Genomic DNA, 24739 nt, shown 5'->3' on the forward strand with positions numbered 1-24739 from the left:
TCACAGCCAGCCTTTGCTTTTCTGACTTTATCCTTCACAGTAACAAGTATTTAAGGTCAGAACCTTTGACTGACACCTGCCAAAAATGGTGTCTGCTCCCCTCTGCCTGCCAGTGCTTCCTTGGAGACCTGTGGCAAGCGCTAGTCCAGCCCGGAGCTCTACAGAACTCAGATGTACCCACCTGCTTCCAGCCCAGTGGCTCTACATCTGCAGAGCCTCCAGCCTGGCAAAAACGATGCTGCCAAAGGAGATTTCAGCTCAGTCACCTATCCAGGGGCTCTGGAGCAGCTTTTCTCTAAAGAGTGAGCAAAGAGCAGCTTTCCAGCAGAAGACATCCTCAGCTGCTGCAGAATGGGCTAAGGGAAGGCTCGTCCACAGGGGGGCAGCAGAAATGACAGCTTGCTGAGCCAAGGTGGCCACAAAGGCATGGGAAGGGGCTGCGGAAGGAATAAGAGAGCTTGTTGAGCAAGGATGCTCCTGGCCATGTTTCATGCTGGGAGCCTGCATGGATCATTTATCATCTGTCTTTACGAGCTTGCTCTAAACCCCTCCCTTGGGGAATCAAGGCTGCTTCATAATTCACAGGGTTTGGCCCTTATAAGATTTATTTTCCTACCAAACTCTTGTAGGAAGGGAAAGGTAGGGCAGGTGGGTTAGCTTTAGCAAGTGTCAGCCTCTTGAACTGAAAACACCTTCTCTTTATCTCCTGTTCTACATTTTTGTAACTTCTCCAGTGGCCTCCCTGACAGATCCCGAGGAAGCAAAATAAACACAGGGTTTGGTCTGCTATATTCTGCAGAACAACTGCTTGCAAAATCAATGGTGGGTTGTTTTTCTCCTTTGCTGGAGCCAGAAATAGGTCAAGCAGCAAACCAGCATTGCTGAGGCAACCGTGACTGGTGTATGTAGGTGTGTTTCAGAGGTGGCCTCTTGCTGGGGTTCGTGTTCCCCTCCTGCCTAAAATCCCCGCTTCTGCTAGAAGCAGAAGGAAGTGAATTGTTTGCAGCATAGAAATGAAACCATTTGGGTTTCCTCGAACAAAGAGGGGTAGGTTTTTCAATAGAAAATAGAACTAGTACATCCTCCTCCGAAGCACTGCACCCATGACACCCAGCTTTTCTATTTTGTGTCTCACATCTTTGCTTGAGAGCCTTGGCCCTTCGCTAAGACCCTCTCTAATTAGCACTGTGCCTTGCCTGCAGTTAGGCTGTGTAAGGCAGGAAACCTTATTAATGGGAGAGAGTGAGTGTCTTGCATTGCATAAAGCTATTTTGGATAACATATGGAGTTGTCAGGTCTATTCCAAGTCATGCAAAAGTTAATTTGGTCACAGCAAGACAGCAATATTCACGGTATTTCAGGTCCACTCTTTGGTGAGGCTGTCCCATTTAATTTCCCTCGGAACATCCCAGCGCTGGTGACTGGCTTCACTTTCTGCAGATCTTTCAGATCTTCACTCATCTCTTTTTTGAATGTTTGGCAGCATTTTCAGTGACACAGGCTGTAACAAACTGCTGCAAGGACTTTCACAAGCAGTCACTGCCTTGGAAAAAATAGGAGTCTCTGTTTTTTTGTGTGCCATGTGTCCCTCTGAGCATGAACGCAACCCTTTGGAACATAACCAGTCAGGGTGTGAGGATGGCAGCCCATAGATCCTTTAAGTATTGCTCTTAATTGTAAGGGCAGCAGAGGAGCAGTAATTAGACATGGGCAATATTCTATTTCCTATCTATACTGTGGTTTTTAATATCCAACTGGCTTGCTTGGAAGGCTGAGTTCTCAGAGCTGAAACCCAGGAGACACTGGGCAGCTGCCACTGATGTGCATGGGCTGAGAATGGCTGGAACGTTCCTCTCTCTGCTTCCGATGGGCTGTCAAGTCAAAGGGCACAAGGAATTTGCGGGCTTTCTACAGCCAAGGTCATAGGAAGGAATTTTTAAAAAAGCAAACAAACTGTTGCCCTGTTTTGGAAAATGCAAATGAGGAACCTGCTTTATCACAGCATCTAAATGGGAGCTGCTCAGGGAGGGAAGCAAAGAAAGCCAGAGATGGGAAGTGACCTTCCAGAGCTCTCACCCTGGTGACATGTGGCTCTGTGACTAGTGCCGCTATTGCCACAAGCCCAGCAGAGCCCTTTCCTCCACTCAGGTAACACCTATCACATTCATGTTTGCTGTCTCTCCTTCCACCTCAAGGTCTTTTTTAACATCTCTTATGCCAGCTGCTGCATCCTCCTTCCCTCTAACATCCTTGTATGCCCCAAATATCCCTTCAATCCAGAGAATATGCAGCTAAGTTGAGGTTTCTCCAGTGTGACCTCATAATTTCTCCTCTCTTTGAATTCCTTCATGTCCAAGGTCACGTTTCTTTTCGATTTCAAGATCTTTCATGAGTCTACTCATCTTTGGGTTTTGCTCTCTTGTGATCCAATACTGTTACTTCAGTAACAAACTCTTGCGACCTCCACCATCTAGAAGTGTCCCTGGCCACCCTCAGACAGGGCAGCTGGTTGTATCTTCACCACTTTCAGAGGTTTGGAGCCAGTTCAGCATTAAAGCAGAAACCAGTCAGGGTTAGATAAAAATGAACTTGCGTTTTTGCAAGCTGAACTAACTTATGGAACTGTGTTTAACTCCGAACTCTGGGAAAAAAAAAAAAAAGTGTTTTACCTGGGAGCTGAAAGAACTAAAAGCCTCATGATGGAGCATCTTCAAAACTAATTTGATTTGCACACAGGTCTGATACTTATTCAGACTGAATCATCTGTAATGTTTTTGGAACTTACTGATCAAACTCAGCCTTGGAGAGAAGCTAATTTCTCTGCTCCATTCATGTTTGGTATGGTCAGTGTAATATCACTTTCTTTTTATGAAACCTGTAGGTTGACTTTGTATAGTATATGCAAAGAAAAATAGCTTTTACCCACTCGTGTTGTTAAGGATGGTTATTAGGGCAAGCACAAGGAACAGGCAGCCAGGAATGTGACCCCATTGTGACACACAGGGTATGAACACAGAGCTGTACGCTGGCCCTGCTTTATATTACAATCTAATTACAGTCTGTCACAGGCAACAAACCATTTTTTCCATAATGGAAGCCACACATACTGTGTATTATACAGTATGCTAAAAGGTATTGTGAGAGCTGGAGAGAAAAAAGCCCCTGACTTCTCGTTTATGATGAATTTCTATTGGTATGTATAATTTACCTATTCAATAAAGGGTAGTTATTCCCATATTGACCTGCAGGATTTTAATAAAGGGTAACTGTGGACTGACAATCTTTTTCAAACTCTTCTACTTAAAAAGTAACGGATGTTAAGCTATTACAAATAATATTCTAATAATGTTCTTTTAACAGGTGGGTTTTTAAATTTTTTTTTTGTAGAAATGAGAGATTTTTACGCATAATAGAGATAGGAAAAATGGTGTAACTCCTATATGAAGGGTTTTGCTCCTGTTTGTTGCTAATTCAATACTTGCGTCAGTGCTGTGATTTGTCCTTTATATCCTGGTATTCGGGGGTTGGAATAACAAAGGATGCTCATTGTTTGTGAGCCTGAAGTATTTAAAGGCAAGGGTCTGATGAGAAAGCTTTGATAGCAGTGGAGTGGCTGGGGATAGAGGTGAATGGCGAGTATTACCATTGGCTGCTGCTACTTTTTGTAAAATTATTTTTAAGGCAGTAGTCATTTCATACAGAGCTCCAGCTGAGCAACATTAAAAGGAAGACAGTATTTAATCCAAAAGCAAAGCCTCTGCAGAAAACAAGGACAGTGCAACACAAAAGATGGATGCAATGGTTGTTCTACATCAGCATCTTTCCATTCTGGCCCCATTATCGGTCAAGAAGCACAGGCTGTTCTCTGCAAATAACCAACTGAAATCAAACTAACAGAGAGCAATAAATGAATGTGTAGTGAGAACTATTTCAGTTTTTTGGGTAGGTCATGTGAAACAGGAGCTGATGGGTGCACAGCTCTCTCAGCCATAGTGTTCAGTGCACAAGCTGAGGGTTCAGGTGCTAATAACTCTTCCACTGCAGCCAAAAAAAAAAAAATTATAAAAAAAAAAAAAAAGAGGAGAAGATTGTTCTGGGTGGCCTGTAAAAGGAATGGGAGGGCTGTTAGGAAGCTAATAGTCATTGCTACAAACACAGCTGATTCAGCTTTACTATCACTCGGAAGGAATGCTGGGGAACAGCCTCTCTGAGGAAAGTTTGGAGGTCAGCCTGAGGGAGACTGAAGCCACTCGCTGCAGCAGAGACAGGTTTTTGCTCCAGACAGATTTCAGTAAGAAGGTGCTGTGAAGGAGACCCTTGGCTGAGGCTGGTAGAGCTGCTCCTGGGTGTGCATGACCACCTCTGTGCAGTGCTCCAGAGAGCCATATGAGTTACTATGCGGGGATAGAGCAGAACAGGATATATGCATAAAGACAGGCACGATGCAGAACTGAGTACACGCTGCATCACAGCTGTCCATGAAGAGAGCGTGAGCCGAGATGAGGGGTGGTCGTGCACTGCTCAGCTGTCCCAGGCACTTGGACCAGAGCACTGCCCACATCTCTTGGTCCTTTTGGGGATGCTGTCTCCCTTGGGTAAGCTGGACACTGCTGGTGGGCAGTGAGGCAGGACCACACTGACCCCTCTGAGGGTCTCCTGGCTTGCAGGACCTGGTTCTGCTGCCTGGTAGACATCTCGTGAGCTCTGTGCTCATCCTGGGTAACAGAAGTGGGGAAAAGGGCACCCCAAACTCCAGCCCAGCTGCCTGAAAGCCACAGATCTTGTTTTCATCAGAGGGTTGTGCTTCCATTGCTGCATACGTGAGCCAGCTCAGGCTGTCTGGGTGGAGGAGGAGGGCAAAGACCTGGAAGCCTGGCCAGCTCCTGGACCCTGAGGTCCACCACGACATCAGCCCAGGTGTCGGTGGCACTGAGATCTTGCTCCAGCCTGCAGCTTCTGCCTTTTTCAGGTCATTCTGGTGCCTGCTCTCCACATTCTGGTGTGAGATTAAGAGGTGTTTAGTGTGTTTAGCTATAGTTTAGCACTTTCCTTGTAGTTATTTGGTGAGTGTATTTACCTCTGGTGAGTGTATTTGCCTGGGTGTATTTACATCAAGCTGTTCTGGAAATGGCTCCTATGTTTACTGTTGGATGTAAAATAAAAGAGCTACTGACCAAAAACCTTGATGGGAAGAAAAATGATAGTTTGTTTAATTCAAAGAGGCCCCTTTCCCCTTGTTCTGATTCCCCCTTTTTGTGCTTTACAGTGGCTGTAATATTGATGTTATTCTAGAGATATTTGACAATATTTTGGCATAGTTCACATAGGAAGATTGATCCATCACGAGAAAATGCTGGCACACTCTGCAGGCGGTGAAAAACCTTTGTGAGAATCCACTTTGGGTCACCTTATCTGCATGAAACTGGCTTATTTTGGGGAAAGTCCCACCTTTCCTCTCCAGTGCCAGGCTGCCAGAAGAGGGCAGGCGTGGCAGGCACCTGCTGGAAAGGAGAAACCCTCCACAGACAGGTGAGAAACTAAATCCACCAGGTAAAAGCATAATAGCAAACAACCTCACAGCACATCTAACGCCTGCTTGTTGAAGTTAGAGAAGCAGCAAATTTGCTGCATTTCCAGGTGTGGATGTGAAGTAACAACCAATATCCAGAGACCTGCCGGACTTTGGTGTTCTTAAAAGATGAATCCAGCATCACAGCTTGAGCCTCTCTTTAATTATTTCTCAGTGACATGTCTCTGCTTGCTCCGGGAGCTGACCTGCAGGCTTTCTAGTGTGTGCAGGCATCCCAAGATGACTGATGAAGAAAATCGGGTGGAGGGTTATTATTTTATTCTCTGTCTTCTCAGAGCAGGTGAGCCGGTACTTCTCGACGGCAGCTGAGCAGGCTGTGGGGGTCAGGTTCTGCAGTCCTGGTATCACTTCCCAAAAATCAGTAGTGATTTCAGCAGCTGTTTGCTCCTGCAAGCCAACATTGGCAGGGGATCTGCGGACTGCACCCTGATATACAGGGAACGATGGCTTCTGTCAAATCACATCAGTGATTCTCCTGGGAAACGAACACAGCGAACCCTACAAAAGCAGTGCTTTCTATTCATTTTGGCATAGTTCAGTGGTTTATAAGTGTATACAGTGTACTGCTACAGCATCTTCTGCTTCATGGGGCAGTTGCTTATAGGGCTTCAGTGTTTTCCCCTGCACCCCTAGGAACTGCATTAGAAATAAAGCTACAAGATTATATTAGGATAAGCTTGATTAACAAGCTAGCCCCCGCTACCTGCTGCAAGGCAAGGACAGTCACCTGGGAGCCTCTGGGCACAGTTCCTTTTAGGATGAGAGTGCTTCTAGCTCCTGGTGGGGCTTTCGGTGGGGTTGAAATGACCTCAGAAAATGAGCAACACCTTGTTTCTTTGCAGTCAACCCTTGTGAGCTCACTATGTGATGATAGAGCTGCATGGCCAGGAGTTGAGTGCTTTGCTCCAAACAAGTCTGATCCTTGCTTGACTAACCTGAGGTTCTTAGGGACATAGTTTACAGGTGGACTTGGCAGCGTTGGGTTAACAGTCGGACTCAATCTTAAAGGTCTTTCCTAACCAAAACAGTTCTATGACCTGTCACTCTTCTGGAGTTATTGTCTCAGGAATGACGCTATGTTATGAGGCTACAGGGTGTCTACATGGCAGAGCAGAGCAAGTTCTCCTGTATCTGCCTGACAGAGGTAGTACAGGAGTAGTGTTAAAAGCAGAGACCTCACAGGAGACTGGGTTCCTCACTCTTCTGTCTTGCCTCTCGTGGGAATTTAAAGACCTGAGAGAAAAGGATACAGTCTGCTGCAAGCTGTGAAGGATATCTGATGTAGACACTGTATTTGGTTTTAGGCCCCTCACTACGAGAAAGACCTTGAGGCACTGGAGCAAGTTCAGAGAAGGGCAACGGAGCTGGTGAAGGGTCTGGAGCACAAGTGTGATGGGGAGCAGCTAAGGGACCTGGGGTGTTCAGCCTGGAGAACAGGAGGCTGAGGGGAGACCTTATCGCTGTCTGCAACTGCCTGAAAGGAGGTTGGAGCGTGGAGGGGTTGGTCTCTTATCCCAAGACACACAGATTAGGTTCTTAGGGACATGGTTTAGAGGAAGAGTTGACAGTTAATGGTTGGACCTGATGATCTTTTCCAATCAGAATTATTTTATGATTATTGACCACAGGGCAAGGAAAAGTGTGTGAGAGGTCCCCAGAGCTGTGGGACCCTGGCTGCAAGGTATGCCGAGTATTTCCGCTTCCCTGTAGATACATACCTGCATTAAACCTGTGCTGTGACTTGCTGCTAATGCAAATCCAAATCTAAAGGAGTCACCAAATGTTCTGGTTAGGTGCAGAGGCTGGGAGGCAGAAGAAATTAAATGATTCATGGGTTTTTAGGAGCATCTTTGGAAACCTGAGGATCTAGCAGAGCAAGTGAGCAGAAGTGAAATGGAAATCTACTTAATAACAAAAATCATTAATACCAAGACATCGTTCTAGTGCTTTGTGATAGAAAAAAAAATAATTAGCTGATAGCACAAACAAATGGAAGATCATGGATGATTAAAATTATAATTAAAGCATGGGAATGACACTGGCATCACAGACATCTCTGCTGACTATTTGAACAGTGTGTTAAACAAAGTCAATCATTTCTTCACAGTAATAGTATTTAGAATGCAAGGCCTTTCACTGCAGGCAGTCTGGTGTTTTAAAACATACTTACAGCAGTAACATCCTGAAAGAATAGGTATGGTGTGTGTTGAAAAAATGGCTCAGGCCACTGTTCAATTTTCAGATGCCAGGCTTTAGTATAATAAGCAGCAGCAAAGAAAATGAAAACCAGGGAGGATGTTGAACAAGGGCTTTAAAAAGAGGATTTGCTATAGAGAGTTAGAGCAGGATGATTCTGATTATGTTACTGTACCAGATAAAATGAGCTGGGGGATTCATAATTATGAATGTCTATAACCCATGAGAAACAATTTAAAGATAAGGTGATAGAATACTATTAGCAACTTCAGGCAAAGCTTCCCTATTTGTGGTCATTATTAGTCACCTTCTTTGGATATAATTTAAAAAAAACCCAACATATAGCTCTGTTTCAGCACACAGCAGGAAAGGAAAAACTGATTTTTCTTTTGCTCTCAGGGGCTAAATGACCTTCTAACTGTATGATTTTTTAAAATTTTATTTATTTGTGTTTTTTTTTTTTTTAAAAAAAAAGAAGGCTTCAGAATTGGGCTATGGATGTGTTAGTAGCCCTGGGAAACTTTAAAAGATACTAGAAAAGAATAAGAAGTGCCATCACGAGCCATGCCACCCTCTGCAACATTGTGAGGAGGTAAACAGGTGCTCCCTTTCCATTTTGTCTTTTCAGGATAAACAGGGGATGCTCAAACACATAAAACCCAAGAAATATTCAGAATAAATAAATGTAAATCCTTGCCACAAAATACCATTTTATCAAAGAGGCTAGTAAGATGCAGGAGAGGTCATGAAGTGAGGTTCACAGTCCTTGCCAGTGAGTTGTACCAGCCCCATGACACATCTGCCTCTTCTCGAACAGGTTGAAGAACTGTATTTTCTGTTTGGTATTTTTCTGGAAGAACGTGTTACCATTTCTTCTTTGTTTCATTTCACTTAGTACTGTTCGCTTACAATTTGGGGTTGTTAGTATGCTTGAAGATGAGAGTTCACATACTCCAGGTATCTGATTTTAATAAAAATACCCACCCAACAGATCAAATATGTAACAAGTGATAGGACAAGAGGAAAAGGCCTCAAGTTGCAGCAGGGGAGATTCAGATTTGGTATGCAGAAAAAATGCTTCCTGGAAAAGGTTGTTGGGCATTGGAACAGGCTGCCCAGGGCAGTGGTGCAGTCACCATCCCTGGAGGGGTTTAACAAACGTGGAGATGAGATTCTAAGGGACATGGTTTAGAGGTGGACTTGGTAGTGTTGGGTTAACAGTTGGAATTGATGATCTTGAAGGTCTTTTCCAACCAAAACAATTCTACAATCTTTTCATCTGCTTTTCATTCACAGGTACAGATCCAGCTGATAGGCTGAGCTAGCAAAGCTTTGTTGTTTGTTTGGAAAAACCATGTCTCCACTGCGCTGTTCTGCTGAGGCTCGGCCTCAGCAAGCTGAGCTCTGCCTGAGCCTTGGCCCACAGCCCAGAGCTGCCACCACAGGGCACGGCTTTGAGATCAGTGGCCTCTTCTCAGTAAAATACCAGTGCCCTCTGGTTTGGACAGTGCTGGCAAATGTGGAGCAGTGCCAGGATCAGTCCACCTTGCTGGTCACAGGAATACATTTATTCCAATATCCTCTATTAATTTCTCGTTAGTGAGACACTGAGGGAACGAGCAGCTTTGCATTGAGGCCTATCCAAACGTGTCACCAGTCAGTATGTCTGTGTTCCCCCATATACAGAAGAGCATGTTATGACAGGACAAGGGGTGATGGTTTTAAACTAAAGAAGGAGAGATTCAGGCTGGACAGGAGGAACAAATTTTTGACACTGAGAATGGTGAAACCATGGCCCAGGTTGCCCAGAGAGGTGGCGTATGCCCCATCCCTGGAGACATCCCAGGCCAGGCTGGATGGAGCTGTGAACAACCTGGGTTGGGTGAAGATGTCCCTGCTTATGGCAGTGGTTGGACTGGATGAGCTTTGGAAGTCCCTTCCAACCCAAACCGTTCTGTGATTCTATGAGTACTTTGTTGATACTACAGGAAGGCTAAACTTCTTGATTTTTGGTGTATCAAATTTTGCCTTGGGCAGGTGGTTTGGCCACATTCTGATCTCCATTGTGCCAGTGGAATGTTGATTACGATCGAATTACTCCAAGACAGAACAGCAGGAACAGAGCAGAAACTGGTGAGGCTTTAGCCATGTTTCCAGGTGTATCTACCAGAAAACATCAACAAGCCCACAACTAAGGGGTCCTTTGCCTTACCTGCAAAGTTATCAGAAAAGTACTGGGCATACAGAAAAAAAGGGCAAGGGACCTTAAGGAGGTTCTTCCTTAAGGATGCTGGTGCCTCTTGCATATGTTGGGCTTGTTCCTTCAGAAGGCAGACCTTCCTTGGGAAAAAAAGAAGAAACGCACCATGGGATCCAGCTGGTTTTAATGCCCTTGAAATCTTGTAGTTGTATTTTTTTAAAGACTAAAGCGATGGGAAATAAATAGATACAGTGCTGTACACAGAAAATGGAAAAGGCAGCATGAAAGTGCTGCTGGGAGAGTGGTGTTCTCTTTAGATTAGCAGGAACGAAAATATATGCAGGAGGAATCTCCAATTAAGATAGTATAAAGAAGCAAATATTTGAGGAACCAGTAGATCAACTAGATAAGGGTAGAACAAATGTAATTGAAAGACCAATTTCTTGTTGTAGTGTGTTACAAACATCAGAGCGCAGGTCTGCATTTGATGACGGACTATACAGCACAAAGTTGGAAAAGAAGCAGTAGCTCTCTTTAAAGCTCACTAAAAGATAAATAAATCACAAAGGTTATTGTATCATACTGTCAGTGAGGTTTTTAAGAAGTGGGTAGAATTATTTTAGGCATGAAGAAAATATAAGTACCTACCCCCAAGGGCTGTCATTTTCTCAACAAATGTGCTGGCAGAGAAAGTCAAGCAGAGACATAAAAATATTAGGATGGGGAAAAAATGTGCTGGTGAAAAGTTTGTGATGCTGTTAAAAGTGCCCAGTACAGAGAAGCAGATCCCAGAGGAAGACTTTGATAGAGGGATAACAACCAACCAACAACAACAAAAAATAAACCACCACCAAAACACCCCCAACAAGTTTTACATATGGCAATGAAGATGGGATACAGGGCATAAAGCGATATAAGTACCAACAGTGGGCATTTTAGCAGATTACCAAAGGAAGAATAACATTTATTTCTCTGTTAGGGAAAGAAAATGTAAAGCAATGGATAAATGTCTAAAGTAAAGGAAGACAGATGTGGCAGATCAAGCTTTCACACTTAGATTCAAACTGTATGGGTAAGTGGGAGGATAAGTTAAACCTACAATTTGAATTTTAAAGTAGTCCTAGTGATTTAGGAACATGCTAGCTAAGCGCAATCTAATGAAATACTGTAGAGGGCAGTCCATGTCTCTCACTTACAGGGTGCATGGCAATTTCCATTCTTGTACCAAGCTTGCTCCTGGCCTACCAACACGAACCCTAAATTGTCTTGGTTGTTACTGTTCTCTGTTTCTGGAGCTATTTCTGTTAGTCTGTCATTTGCAATTTTTTTTTTTAAAGTTGAGTGTTGCATCTGGAGGGAGGAAATTTGTGGAGGCGTTCTGGTTTGGTTTTGGCGGGGGCAGGGGGAGATTGGTTGGTTTGTTTGTTTTTTAAGTTCTTGAGAGAGCGATGCTCATTCTATAGCGGCTCTGCGATGTCAGGCATGGATGCTGGGGGGTTCCACCTCTCCCATGCACAGACCAAGCCCTGCGGTCCCCCTTTCTCCCAGGGCTAGTTTGCAGTGCCTGGCAGCAGCAGGTGTTGAAGTGCGTGAGTAGAGCATAGTTACAGTTTGAGGAAAAAAATATATCCTCCTCTGTCTATCCCTTAGAAAAGCAGATTGCCGTGGTTACTGTAGTAACCGTGATCTCATTGTCCAGCAGACAGGAGTCCTGCACGGTCAGAGCCGCGGTTGCAAAGTGTTGCATGTGGATGTCTGCAGCAAACAGGGCTTGGGTAGCATTTCCAAAGTCATCTGGGACACCCCTTTGCCCCAGGGCACGACTGGCATTACCTTCACCAGGAGGGTGTCTGTCTAACTCGGGCTGTAAAATCTCCAGTGATGGGGAAGGGAATGTTTTTCCTTGTTGCAGCTGTTGCCTGTCTCGTGGCCTGCAGTGTGAAATGGATGGCATTTTCATGTAATTTTTATATTCGCTGGTGTAATTGCAGCTCCTGTCACTGGTTGTTTAATAGATCACACTAATGACCAACCATTTGGGTAGTGATCTTTGTCGTCTTCATTTTAATGTCGTAGGAGCTGGAGTATAATCTTGTAATGCTGAGGCGGTGGTGAAGAGCAGAGATGTCCTCTGACTTTCCATGGCTGGAGAGCACCTGAGCAGACTTAAAATAAGTCTTCTTCTATCTAGTCTATTGGGCTGTATTCCCTGTTTATAGAATTGACTCTCTCCCAAGCTTGAATAGTATTAATTTTTTCCTGTTTTACTCACTTCCTTCATTTTGGCTTTTAAATTTGCTGTCATCACTAAATAATAAATCTAGGATAACACCAGGTTGTGAGAATATCTCGAGGAAGAAAGGGCGACTGAAGTAACTGCTGACCAGAAGGTGCAACATGCTTATTAGATGCAACAGAAGAAGAAAAGAGGTTCTTTTAACTGAGTCGATACCCTGAGCATAAGTGATCCACCTATTTGTTCAAACAGTTTAGCTTCCCGTTACCGGCATGCTTTATTTTCAACTAAGGCCCTCCCCATTTCCAGCTGTAACAGTAAGCAAACTGGTAACAGCAGAAGAAATACCATTACAAGGAAAACTCTCCAGTCTTGTGACAATTTTTTTTTCTGTTTTATGTATCAGTTTGAGCTTGTGTGTCCTCCTTTCGCATCCCACTCCTGGTGGTACCTCGGCCCATCACCCTGAGAAGCAGGTTGGATGCAGATGCTGCCTCATTGCGCCCTGCAGCAGGATGGAGATGAGATGATTTGGCTGCTTTGTGGTGCTTTTATATCTCATCCTTTGGTCCATTTGCCACCCCTCTGTGAGTAGGTGGGTTATAAATGCTTTTGCAGACTTTCAGCTTTTTTATTTTATTTTTAATTTAAATTTGTTTAATGAAAAGTACAGAGGTGTTTTATTATTTCTTTAACTCCTAAAGGTCTTTGTTTGGTTTTGCCCATTTCCACTTTGGAATTTTCCTAGGTAAAGTCCGTTGTCTTCGTTTAGTTTCCTGAAGTTGAGGTATAAAGCTCAAAGCAATGTGTGGACTTTGCCATTTGGCTACAAGGCTCATCCCTACCCCGCCTTACGTTCCTCTCCCTCTGCTCTGCTCTTGTTTCTGGATAGAAATGAGATCAGCTTCAAGGCTTGGCGTAATTTCTTGTGCAGCCTCCACGCTGCGTTTAAGGATTTTAATGGTTGCGCTGACACCACTAAGAGCTCCCTTCCTTGCCTCTAGAAACTCTGCGGCTTCTCCCATCCTGCCTGTTTCTCTAGTGCTTTTTGAAATTTTTGCATCAGAAGTGAAACTCATTCCTTCCTGAAGATACGGATATTTAATGATCACTCAGTGAGGGTCACTAAGTTTCTTCATGGACCTATTTTCCTCTGCTGAGCTGGACACCATTTGAGACCTAGGGCTTGCAGGCAGCGCTTGGAAGAGCCCGAAGAGGCTGGAGGTATTGTTGCTAATTATTATAATTATCACTGAGGTAAAGGCATCAGTGGCCAGAGTTTTTGGTTGGAGTTTTGTGTGTTTAAGTGATAGCAGGGCTAGTGAACACACAGCACCCTTTTTTGTTAAAGGTGCCTCCTACTTAATGAAGCATTACACAAAAACTAAATTGTCCCCAGATAGTTTTAGTTGGGAGTATTTGGGTAATACACAGAGCAACAGCTTATTAAAATGGAAGAAGCAAACAAAAATAATAATGATGAAAGCGACCCTTGATTCAAAGTGATTTTGCTTGTCTTACAGCATCGACATTTGTGTCAATACCATATTAGTGGTAATCAAATTCCTCATTGTCTGCTGCAATGTAACCAACTCCTCCGGTATAAAACTCCATTAATCATGGAGGTGTGCTCTCTGTGTCTGTGTTGGTGGGAAGATAAATTAGTTGGTGCTCTGCAGATCTGCTGAAAGAGAGGAGGGCGTGTGTTGAGTATAGATGGAGAAGAATAAGCAAAGCCTACTCCTAGATCTTTTTCCTTGACATTTTATCTGTGCCAAGCCGAAGAATAGTTCAGAGACTGTAATTTTATTAACTATCCTGCATCATTTGGTATCATATTTTTTTCATTTTAGAGCAAAAGAAAGTGTATTTCTATGCTTAAGGAAACAGGTTGCATGAGTCGAGTTTCTGTAAATCTGCGAATCGTACAGACCAGCTTAAAATGGGAGCATGCTGCTAAATTTCATAGTTGTCTTGGTCCGACAGAAACAGCAATGCTGTCAGCAGACTCTGGAGACCTAAGTCTGCCAAGGATCTCTTGCATGACGTTCAGTGTGTCACTTCATTTTGCTCTACCTTGCTTCCCCTGTCTGAAGCTTGGAGAAAAGGAGGCTGAGGGGAGACCTTTTCGCTCTCTGTAACTACCTGAAAGGAGGTTGTACCATGGAGGTTGTTGGTCTCTTCTCCCAAGTAACAAGTGACAGAATGAGGGGAAATGGCCTCAAGTTGTGCCAGGGGAGGTTTAGATTGGATGTTAGGAGACATTTTTTTGATAGAAAGGGTTGTCAGCCATTGGAACAGGCTGCCCAGGGCAGTGGTGGAGTCACCATCTCTGGAGGGGTTTAAAAGACACAGAGATAAGGTTCTTAGGGATGTGGTTTAGTGCCAGATTTTAGGTTATGGTTGGACTCAATCTTGAGTGTCTCTGCCAAACAAAATGATTCTATGACTCTATGAAATGCAGGTAACAATCCTCCCTGCATCCTGAAGGCACAGCATTCATAACACCAAATTAACATACACGAGACAGATCCAAAGAAAGATCTGTTGGGCGTGTTTTCTTTTTTTAAATACCCATGTTCCTGAGGCCTTGTGAGGTGAGGATGTGCTGCACATGGTGGATGCCATCTGGCGGGACGGGGCAGCATTAAGGCTCTGCACCATCCCTGGCTTTGTCCTCGCAGCTCTATCTACACCCCTGGGAAAGCCACTTGCGGTGTGTGCCATAAGCAGGGTGCTTGATAAAGAAACTTGTGGTTTTGCTCCAGCCTGGATCAAGTAGGCACATGAGGAAACTTCACTCCTAGTACCTTTTTTCCCGGTAATCCCCCCGTTGTTTTCTAGAGCCTGTTCTTATCCCAGTGACTCACTTCCATGTAGTTTGTGCTTCAGCCCAAGATGATGTGCAGCCTATCAAAGGGGCTGTATGGTAGAGGTGGTGATTTCAGGTACTAGAGCATTGAAATTGGTGGGGGATACCTGAGGAACCAGTTTTATTTAAAACTGATCATACCTTCAGTATCTCCAGTTGCAAAGTGATGAGAGTGCTTCTTACCTTCTGACATTGAGCTCCTAGTAATAAAAATGCCAAGTGTTGTTGTTGTGTGTAGTGTGACAGGGCTCTGCTCTGTCAGACAGTTTAGAAATCTTTTGTTGTCCATAGCAACCTGAAGGCACTGAAATATCGGCTTGCATGTCACGTGGAGGTTTGAAATGCTGCTGTTGCTGGAAAAGGCTCTAGGAAAAGACTCCCTGCTTTGTTCCTGTGTTGACATTCTCCCATCACTCCTAGCCACCCCATGGAGACGCCTGCTCTTGCTAGCACAGCAGTTCTTACCAAGTTATCGGCCCAAAGTGGTGGATGCATTAACATTGCAGGGTTCCCCCTCCATTGCAAATGTCCCCAATTAACCCACTGGATCATCCTAAACCTGTTCCCAACCTTGTCAAAGGTTGCACCTCGATGTACTTCAGAAGACCCACGTGCCAGACAGCTACTGCACGCTCTGTACTGGTGCGGGGTGTTGTGACAGCCCCGAGAAGGTCACTGCCATGGGTGCTTCATCACCCGTCACTGCCCGGCTCCTCAATACACCGAGAGCCAGAGCCCAGGCTGGCTGTGCAGCTTTGCCCAGCCGGCCCTGCCAGATTAGAGCACAGAGACATTGTCAGCAGCTCCTGTGCCTCTGGCAGCACACAGTCCCTGCTGTCATTAGGCTTGGACATCCGCCAAGATGGCAGGAACTCCAGAAGCTGCAAGTCTAACCTTGGGGGAATGTAGGTGGGACTGTGATTCCAGGCAATGTCATCCTGGGAGTCTTTCAGCTCCAGTGACCAGTTTACATATTCCTGGCTTGACACAGCAAAAAAAAAAAGAGATTTATAATCTGAAGGCTTCAGTCTTTTTAATCTCTATTTCTACCAGTAATCCTCTCCCTGAGAGCAGGCACTACTCATGCAAGTAGTGCTCCTGGCTTCAGCGCAGTGTCTTTGACCTGCCTGCCTTTAATGTAAACTAAGATTGCTTTTGGCATCTGTGGAATCCTAAAAAAATCAAAGCAGTGAAGCGTGATCCAGGGCAACGGGCTTTATAGAGCCAGGAGGTCAGGCTGGAGTTTACATTCGCCGCTGGCAGTTCCAGGGGGTCGCAGGCACAGGCAAGGCAGATGAATTTCCTTTCTGACCACAGAATAAACACTGTGTGTGGGGTAAATATTAAAGGAATTACTGTAATGGGGTGGAAAGAGAGGAGGGCTCCATTGTCAAAGGTAAAGGATGTCTGTTAACCTGATGTTCCCATGTTGCAGATGCTGCTTATTGGAGTGTTTGGGAGCCAAGAGATAAAGCCCTAAACAGGGTCAGTCAATGTGCAAAGACAATGATCACTCTCCTAGCTTTTTGAGTTTCATGCAATTGTGGCCATTGCTCATTTCCATACCATGATGGTTTAACAGTTCTATGCCTGTGACTGTGCAGCCTGATTCACATGGGAAATGCTTTGTAGAACCTAATAAGCACTAAGGTGCGCATCCTCCATGCTGCCATGGCAACGGTGGGATGCAGGAGAGCTGGGAGCTCCATCTGCCATGAGCTGCTGCACCTTAGCAAGAGAACTACCCTTTGGATGTCCATATATTAAACCTTTCAAATCCTGAAGGAAATCTCCAGCTTTGATTAAGCCTGTTGGTATCACACATCATGCTAAGAAGCAGCACAGGAGACAAGCTCCTCCGTGAGCTGGGCTACAGGCTGGGTCACACATTAGGGGAGGGCAGCTTCTCCAAGGTGAAAGTGGCCACCTCCAACAAGTACAAGGGCCCCTTGGCCATCAAGGTGGTGGACTGGTGATGGCTCCCCTCAACTGTCACGTACAAGTTTCTGCCCCGGGAGCTCTCCATCATGCGCAAGATCTGGCACCCCAACATCGTGCACATCTTTGAGGTCATCGAGCTCTGCAATGGGAAGCTCTATGTGGTGGTGGAGGCAGCAGCCACCGACCTGCTGAAGCTGGTGCAGCAGCTGGGGAAGCTGCCCTGTGTCCCCAGGGCCCGGGACATCTTTGCACAGGTGGTGGGGGCCGTGTCCTACCTGCACGACCGCGACTTGGTGCACCGGGACCTCAAGTGCGAGAACGTGCTGCTCAGGGCTGATGGCTGCCAGGCCAAGCTCAGTGACTTTGGGTTTAGCAAGGAGGTCAACGGCCACCCAGACCCGAGCACCACGTTCTGCATGTCAGTGGTTTGCACAGCAGAGACCTCCATGTCACAGCAACCCCCTGAAATCAGAGGCCGGCTATCGAAATGATGCTCTGATATCGTTCTTATGCTTCTGTGTGTTGGGTCACCTGCACCTTGATGAGCTCTCCCAGGAGAAGAGCCTGCATGACCATCACCCCAGTACAGAGCAGTCTGCGCGACATGGGCTCCACGTGAGCTCTCTACACCCTCCCCCAGTGCATAATTTGGCTGAAAACAGACAGTACTTACTGCTAATTATGTGTTGCTCTGCTACCTGCTAATTAAGGAGAGCTGCGAAGTTGAGATGAGTGTTATCTGGGGTAGTGACCACTGAATTCAGTGAATGCGGAAGTGGAGGATAAAAAAATTTAAAAAGAGAATCTGAAATAGCTAATACAACAATGGGATCCCCCCGCCTTTCTTCAAGAGTTACTGGTATTCCTGTTCAGAAATAGAGCAATATTGATTGGAATAAATGTATGTAAATGTCATGGTTCCTAAGTCTAGGGGAGTTAACTGTGGTAGGGAAAGCCAGTCTTATCTGGCTGGAAAAGAAATCCAGTCATATTGGCAGAGACACACTTTGGAAAAATAAAGAGCAGGGAAGAGAGGATGCCGTGGTTCTGCAGAGACGGTGTGCTGGAATGGCGAGGATTCCACCTTGGTAGCCGGGCTGGCAAATGTCATCAGGGGTTTTTCTTTAAACAGCATGTATGCGTTGCAGTTTCATTATAGTACAAATATAGCGCTGGCTTTCAAAACCAGAAAGGTGCCACCAAGCTTCTGAAAGTAACATCTGGTTAAAACCTGGCTTATGTGGACATTTTAAGAACTTGTTGTATCATGAGATAAAAGTGAGCTTGAATGTGGGAAACATTGCAGCACATCCGGGGAAATACAGATTTTTCTCCCAAATCTAGCAATTCCCAAATTGACTGTACCCACTTTCCTTAATATCTCCTCATCTGTTAACCAAATATAATATCCATTACTTTACAGTCATTTCGATAGTTTAATATACCATGGATAATATGGCTGGATTCTATGAAAAGCAAGACACTACACTGGTATAAAATACTACTTGTTTCATCAGTATTGCAAGATAAGTGATTTGTTTTTCTAGGATTTTGTTTTAGTTTACCTAACGATATTTTAAGAGTGTATGAAACAGTAGCCTAACAAATCTCTAGTCTAGCTTACTGGAAAAACTCCATCTTGATACAGGAAAAATCAGAGAACCCAGCAGGACCTGAAACACTGCTGCAGAAGGAGGAAGACAGAACTTTGATAAGAAAACCATGTTGGCATTAATCTTTCACACTGAAGCCCAGGTACAGACATGCCCAGTAGATTAAGACTGATTACGCTAAAGCCTTCATCGTATGAAGTAAGTCACCACGGCAAGAACTACACTTGAGGCTCACGGTCACCTGCCAGCAAAGGCTCTGCCAGGTCACCTGGAGTATTCAGGTGGTTGCCACTTAGAAAATCCTTTTTTTTTCCACTGTTGTCATTGACACTACAGTTAATCATTTCAAAGATGTGTGAGAAAAAGAGGACCAAGTTTCAAATCTGAAGTAGCCTCATTCAGATTTTTCTTGCTATCAGCAGAGGCTGAGGGTATTTTTTTTTCTTGCAACGGCTGGGCGGAATTTTTGAGGATTGGCTCCTCCTGCAGTTCAAGGTGCCAGGCACAACCCTCAGATTGTATCAGGTGGAGGTCAATATGCACAGAAAGATGACTTACATAAAACAGTTGGACTGATGCTCTTCTATTTCTTTATAAATTATAAAAGAAAGTTGAAATAGGTGTAATACAAGATAATTTTCTTGTCTGCTAAGATTTCCATATTGTCTAGCTTGACTGGAGAACTTAATGAAACTACTGCATCAATAGATAATACAACTGCAAACTGAACAACTTTTGGTCCTCCAACTATAGAAGACCTTTTTTATTTGTTTGCTTGTTAAGCTTAATTCCAATAGTTAATTACTCTTTTTGCAGAAAATATATTTTATCAAGTATTATGTAATACCACCCTGCAGTAAAGAGGAGGCTTTTAGAAATGCTTTAAATATAACCTCAACAGGAAGAGTATACTTGGCAGCACCAGCATCTTCTTGGTTAAAAACACAGAAAAAATTAGTCCTTACAAGAATTGAATTTTTAGCTCTCCTGTATATATACCCAAAAGTAACAGGAAAGGAATAAAGTGACTTTCTACACAACATGAAGGCAGTAATATTTTACTATTATTAAGGCCTTTTATTGGCCATGGAGACCCAGCAGAACACAAACAGTAGTTATATCACAGCCGTACAAGTTTTATAATAACGGAAATGCACCCAAACGGCAAATATGAAATAAAATTAAATTAAAGCTGTGAAGGCATCTGATGCCTTGGGATAACCACTTCCCCAAGCAGTGTTGGTCAGGAGTCGCTCCCCTCTCTCCTAAAGTGAAGCTGCATTCACTGAGACATCTGATAATTTTTTTTAAGTGTGGGCAAAATCCACTTTGACTGTGTGGTACCCAATCCCCTGGCACTACAGTGAGAACTAAATCAGACCTCTAAAGGTTAATGTAGGCGTAAGATGCCAGGATAGAATGATCAGCGGGTGGTTTGCAGCTGATGATTGAGGCTGGAAACCTGAGAGCCTGTTGCACAGTTTTCATGCCTGGAGTTTCTGCGGGATCACAAGGAGCCAGACAGCTCTGTCCCTGTTTGTGCAATGCTGGAGCAGTGCAGCCGTGCTTCCCTCCTGAGCTGAATTCAAATGGCAAAATCCATTTCTGAGTAACCTGCAGCATGGATGGTCCTTTTCTGAGCTGCCCTGCCTGGATCTGGGAGTATCCCAGAATCTGTGTTTCTGAATGATGTGTCAGTCATCAGCACCCCCAAGAGCTGGGAAGCCCTAGGAAGCTTATACTGTACTCAGTTTATTTTTCCATTCCCTCCCACACTGTAACACAACACTGTGCAGCAGTACAGATGGAAGTAAAATGGCTCCTACAAACACCTTATCACTGAGTTAGGCTTTTAAAAAAATTTATTTTCTGTTGTAAAACATCCCAAACAACAACTTGGTTTGTCTTAAGCAGCATCTTTCCAGAGATGGTCATCAGAAAGGACCGTTTAGAGCACTCATGTGATTTCCCATGCATCAGTGGTTTTCAGAAGAAACAGTTTCCTTTGTTATCCCATCCAGATGGGAATGTCAACTTTATATATGGTCATAAAATGGAAGTAGAAATGCAAAAGCTGTGGTACAAAACCTCTTTGTGTTGCTAGTGGCACTTGAAATGTGCTGCACTGCCAGGCTTGTTTTGAAAGGACATTTTTTTAATCTGCTGACCCTTTTTGGCCCAGGTGAATGGTTCTTAGGTCTTTTCCTGATGTTGTAAACAGGAGTGATAATGTGCAGCCTATGGAAATCTGCTAGGTACTCATTAGTCACTGACACACAGCTTTGCACATCAGAATACATCTACAGGTGCTACAGGGAGACGGCGAGAAAGAAAAATGTGTCGTGCTCTGAGGTAAACAGCTTGATTCCCTATTAGCCTGCAGGAGGCTGAATTAGTAATTTATGAAGCCCTTTGCCATGATGAGATTTGTTTAGTCCGCTTAGGATTTGTTTTTTTCACTGTTAACACAGAGCTAAACAACTGAGACTGTGTCTACATGCTCTTTTGCAGAGAGGCGCTTGCTCCCTGCCCTGCATCTGCCCTGTACAAGCCACATCATGGCCACGTTGTCAGCCTGGCGCAGAGGGTAGGGCTATAATTTTCATTCCCACAGTTACTCATCCCAGCACCGCACTCCCCTTTTTCTCCACCAGGTATTGCAGCTGTTTCTGACTCATTAGTGAAGCTGTTCACCCAACAAGAACGCACTGGTCAGACCCAGAAGAGAGGTGGTGACTACCTGGGGCAGGGTAGGGGTCAGCACATTTTCATCCAGCTCTGTGGCCATGCGAACAAAAACGTGGTTTCTCTGCCTATGGAACAGACCTGTGCGAAGATTAGGGTTTTTTCCATCTTTAACACACTCTATTGCTTATTAAGAAAGGTAGAAGCCCATATTGTTAAGACCACTAACAAACTTTTAGGAAACACTGCTGCAGAAAAAAAAAGAAGAAACCCAAATCCTCATTACACAAAATAAATCCAAACCAAATTAAATCTTCAAAGCCTCCTTCCTGGACATAAATCCCCTGTTTTTCTTTTGAAGGTCAGATGATGCAAGACCAACACTGAGCTTCCAGCCCATCAGCCTCTCCGGAGCCAGAGTGATGTGGTCTGTCTGCGTTACCTCCTCCAGGCACTTGGTGAGAAGCAAAACCCTTCCTGGGGTGGAAAGAGTTATGAGATCCTCCTCATGTCTTGGGGCATATGTTGCTACCCTGAGGGTGTCATGGGATCAAGTGGTGGGTGCAGGAATCACCCCTGGCAGAGGCAGGGCTGGTAACAGGAGAATGCATTTATAAAGCCTTTTTGAAACGTTGCCTCCCCTGGCTACCGTGGATAGGAAGGTAACTTATTTTCCCTACGAAAAAGATGAGTTACTGTACTGGTTTAGGTGACTGGGACTGGTGTCCTCGTGGAGTGGGGGTTATTCTGGCATAGCTACAGTGGGAAAGTGCTAATCCCCCCATCCGCACTTAAACCTGTCTGATGAAGGAGCAAGGCTGTGCGGTCTGGTTTTTGCTATAGCGCTTGCTGGAGACACAAGAAACAGCAATTGTGAAGCCCCATGTTCTCCAAGACTTGTTGTGCATAGTCCTTTGGAGTACTAATTGAAAAGTTGAGGCACTAGTTCCTATGCTCTCCATATGTATGGGATGAATTTAGACTCAAATTCCTCTGGTCCAAGCCCAGAATCACAGCTGAGCAAGAAAATTGTCCTAAAATTACCCCACAACAGGTCTGTGTTCTGAGCCGGGAGTAGGACCAGATGCACGAAACTACCCTGAACCCAACTGAGTGTGGATTCCCCACCGCATCTGTCCCACTGGCTTTTGGGTTGAAGTTCCTCTCAAACCTGTGTGGAGTCATTCATCTTTCGTTGGGGATATCCTGACCCCAACCGCTGCTCAAGAAATGCTGAAGGCACCAAACCACTGGTTTTTGGGGGTTTCCAGAATGCCAGACAGGCTGCCAGCTTGTTAAATGGGTGCTGAAGTGCAACCAACGTTAAAAAACAGCTGACTGAAACTGTGCCTTAATTCAGGAGCTTGTCAGATGTATGGTAGTCACCTGGTAAGGCTTGGTTAAAGGCAGCATTTGGGAGCTTCCATACATTTTTAATCTTTGTGTACAATAAAATATTAAACATCAGCTCTTGCTGGCAGGTTTCTTGCAGGAAGATCTGCTCTGGGACTTCAGTAGCACTGAATACTGAGCAACTGAAAGAAAAGAGGGAGTTTGGACCAATGTCTCTGCTGGCATAACTCCACTAAAGCCAGAGGGTGAAATCCCAGCCCTGCTGAGATGCACAGGATTTTTGCCAGACTTATGACTGCTGAGAACTCTTTTAACAACTCAACCCTGATTTTGCTTTGGACTAAAACCTCCCCAGGAGTCTTAGCCTACAAACACATCTCTTGCACACAGAAGAAAAATGTTCAATAGCAAGCAAATGAGCTTGGAAACAGATTTAACTTCATCAGTGGAACCCGTGCTGCAGACATTCATCATGGGCTAAATTTGGTTGGTGTGGTAAGACGCTGACCATGCAGCACCCGCAGCCATGGAAAGGTTCCCGCCTTGGCTGCAGTCACACAATTTATTCGACATGCTCCCTGTTGCTCCTGGGAACTGCATGAGCAGAGTTTTGGTGTGACACACTCATGTAGTCAGTGCTCCTCAACATCATTTTTTAAGACCAGGTTATTGCAGGAACCCCAGATACTGACAATGCATCTCTGGCTTCTCTCTTTCCACAGCATCTTGCTGTCATGGCTTCCAGACTTCTTTTTAGGACTATCTGTTGTTACAGGGTAGTTAAGAATCTTCTGGAAGCTCTTGTGGCTGAAGATACACCCGCATCAAAGCTCTCTTGCTCCTTCTGTTTCCAGAACAGTGACTACGCCCCAGCAAGGTCAGAAAGCTGGTGCTTTTGTCACCTATGGCTGCGACTTCATGGCCTTATGGTTCTGAGGTTAAAAAAGAAACAGGAAGGAAGATGCTAGAAAAACAACTTGAATTAATAATAATTCTAGTTTATTTATAAAGAAGCGAGGGAGAAAAAAAATAATTTGTTTTGCAGGTCACCTTCACAGCAAATAGGAGTCATTCAATTGCTGCTGGATAATACAAAGGGCTGGCAATTGGAATGATGATTAAAAAAATATGAGCAAGATTTTCAGCGTTTCTTTGTGAAATAAACAGAGAAAAACTGTTCGTCAATGCGGAACAGACACTGTAAACGCTGCCTTAAAAGGAATCTGGAAGGATGTGTATGTCCCTGGTAATAACATGGAAGATGACTGGCTCTGTCTTTCCAACACAGTCCCAGTCCCTTCTGGATCCAGAGGGAGTTTGTGAGCTTGCTGTCCTGCTCCATGCATCAAGATTTCACAGAATCTGGAGCTCTGCATCTCTTTTTGCATTTGAGAAGACATATGAAATACTTCACAGAATCACCAAATGTTGTTGGCTGGAGCCTCTTGCGATCATCTAGTCCAGCCTCCATTGAGGAGGGCGAGCCAGAGCAGGTTGCCAAGGATGGTGTCCAGTCTGGTTTTGGATACCTCCATGGATGGAGACTCCAAAACTTCTCTGGGCAACCTGCTCCTGTTTTTGAGCACCCTCACAATTAAAAAAAAAGTTTGTGTTCAGATGTAATCTGATGTGTTTCAATTTGCCTGCATTAACATTGCACAACGTTGGCTGGAGCACAGATCCAGTGTGACAGAACACATGGCCAAGTGTTTCACAACTGCTGTGACTGATGGATTGCTGCTCACAGAAATAAAAGGCGAAAGCCCAGCTAGCTAAGCCTGGCTCTGGAAAGGAGAAGCAAAGTGTACATACTCTGCTCCCTCTCCTAAGGAGGAGAGCTGTGTTACAGAACCATGTGCATACCTTCGGGCTGTTCTGTAGCAGGGAACTCTCCTCAGAACTCTCCAGCCAAGGATGTCACAAGGCTGAAGGGCCCTGTCCTACTCACCGGCTTTCCCCCTGAAGAAGGTGCATTCTCCTCATGATTGACCCAAGCAGCCAAGCTCAGTCACACAGATCCTGGCAGAGATCAAGGCACTTCTGTGGCCCTTTC

The 24739-nt window shown here is 44.7% G+C and overlaps 1 long non-coding RNA gene and 1 pseudogene across 1 annotated transcript; both read left to right on the forward strand.

Annotated features, from left to right (window-relative positions):
- Positions 1-21069, forward strand: part of LOC102092824 (testis-specific serine/threonine-protein kinase 6-like) — a 28214-nt pseudogene extending 7145 nt beyond the window's left edge.
- On the forward strand, positions 11543-24459 carry LOC135579870 (uncharacterized). Its single transcript, XR_010473714.1, has 6 exons — positions 11543-11761; positions 12629-12817; positions 18684-18790; positions 21160-21235; positions 21695-21791; positions 22815-24459. It is a non-coding gene; the product is annotated as an uncharacterized LOC135579870 (long non-coding RNA).
- The last annotated feature ends 280 nt before the right edge of the window (positions 24460-24739 follow it).

The sequence above is a fragment of the Columba livia genome, chromosome 7 (assembly GCF_036013475.1).
Source record: "Columba livia isolate bColLiv1 breed racing homer chromosome 7, bColLiv1.pat.W.v2, whole genome shotgun sequence".
In the NCBI taxonomy this organism is placed as follows: Eukaryota; Metazoa; Chordata; class Aves; order Columbiformes; family Columbidae; genus Columba; species Columba livia.